Raw genomic sequence first — 1,648 nt, forward strand, 5'->3', positions numbered from 1 at the left:
GAGCCTGGGTGGCCTATAAGGTTTGTGATGGGTGGCTGATCTAAAAGGCTGAGGGTTCGAACCTAACTGGAGGCTCTATTGTGTCACGTGGGGGCTGGGTTGGTGGCAACAAACCACTAGAACCCCAAATCTCTGAGGCTCAGGAGTGGGGCTAGAAATCTCCCTCCTCCCTGTGGAAGCCCACACTTCATGGCTGGGAGGGTGGGGGGGTTTCAAAGTCAGATGCCCAGATTTCCCATGAAGGGACTGCCAGGACTCACTGAGGGTGGGGTGGGGGCGAGAGGGGGTGTGGAGCAATAGTCAAGAAACATTCCTGCTTCATTTTCTCAAAATAATTGCCATCGTCCATTTTATTGTCCCTCCTACAAAATGGAAGCTCTCGGGCAGCACACAGACCCTGGAAACACAATGATTAAGCACTTGGCTGCAAAAAAAAAAAAGCTCTAATTTGAACCCACTCAGGAGCTCTGTGGGGTGGAAATTTGCTCCCACAAAGACTGTTATTGTTGCTGGGTGCCCCTGACTCACAGCAGTGACATGGCCAACCCAAAGACACACTGTCCAGCCCCGAGCCACCCTCCCAGGCGGGCTGTTTCAGCCCGGCCAGTGCAGCCACTGTGGTCCAGGGCTCTTCCTCCTTTTTCACCAAGCACATGTCCTTCTCCAGGGACTGTGTCCCTCCTGGTGGCATGTCCCTGTTGAAGGTTTGCCATCCTCATTTCCAGGGCGCATTCCAGGGAGATTAGTTCATTGTGCAATTCACAGGGCGGGCGCAGCATTTATTTCTCATGTAAATGCATGGTGATGGCTAGCCCAGGGACACCGCTCTGTCACCAGTCAGGCGCCATTTCTTTCTCTCTCTCACAACCCACACAACCCACAATCGTACAGCTAGTTACACACCCCACAGAAATAACTGTCATAATCTCAATGCTCCTAGGCACACACTCCAACACTGGTACAGGCCTAGGACAGCACACAGGTCACAGCACACAGGTCACTGGGCACACTGGTCAATGGCACACCACCCCGGGTGCTCAGACCAGAGCCCCCTCTGTCTCACATCACTGTCCAAGCAGGGTACCTTACAGATACGCCACCACCCCCCGACCCCCAACCACGCAGGCTACAGACCACCCACGCAGGTTTCTATCATAGCCCACGCAGGCTCTAAATCTTTCTCCCTTTGCATACCCCCCCATCACTGCCCACGCAGGTACGGGATCCCCACCCACGCAGGCTTCTGGCGTCTATTACACCTTTGTAGGACCCCGAATACCGCATACACAGGTTTATAGCACCCCCTTTGCAGGACCTGGATCACCGCCTACGCAGGCATCTACGCAGGACCCGATTGCCGCCCACGCAGGTTTATAGCATACCCTTTGCAGGACCCGATCACCTTCCATGCAGGTTTATATCACTCCCTGCTCAGGACCGGGACCACCACCTACGTAGGCGTCTATCATTCCCTTTGCAGGACCCGTATTACTGCCCACGCAGGTTGATAGCATTCCCTTTGCAGTAGACGGATTACCGCCTACGCAGGTTTATATCGCAGCCCACGCATACGTCTATCACTCCCTTTGCAGGACCCGGATTACCGCCCACGCAGGCGTCTATCACTCATTTGCGGGACCCGGATTAC

Source organism: Echinops telfairi, unplaced genomic scaffold, assembly GCF_000313985.2.
Source record: "Echinops telfairi isolate 266 unplaced genomic scaffold, ASM31398v2 ScPeMD7_655;HRSCAF=1070, whole genome shotgun sequence".
Classification (NCBI taxonomy): Eukaryota; Metazoa; Chordata; class Mammalia; order Afrosoricida; family Tenrecidae; genus Echinops; species Echinops telfairi.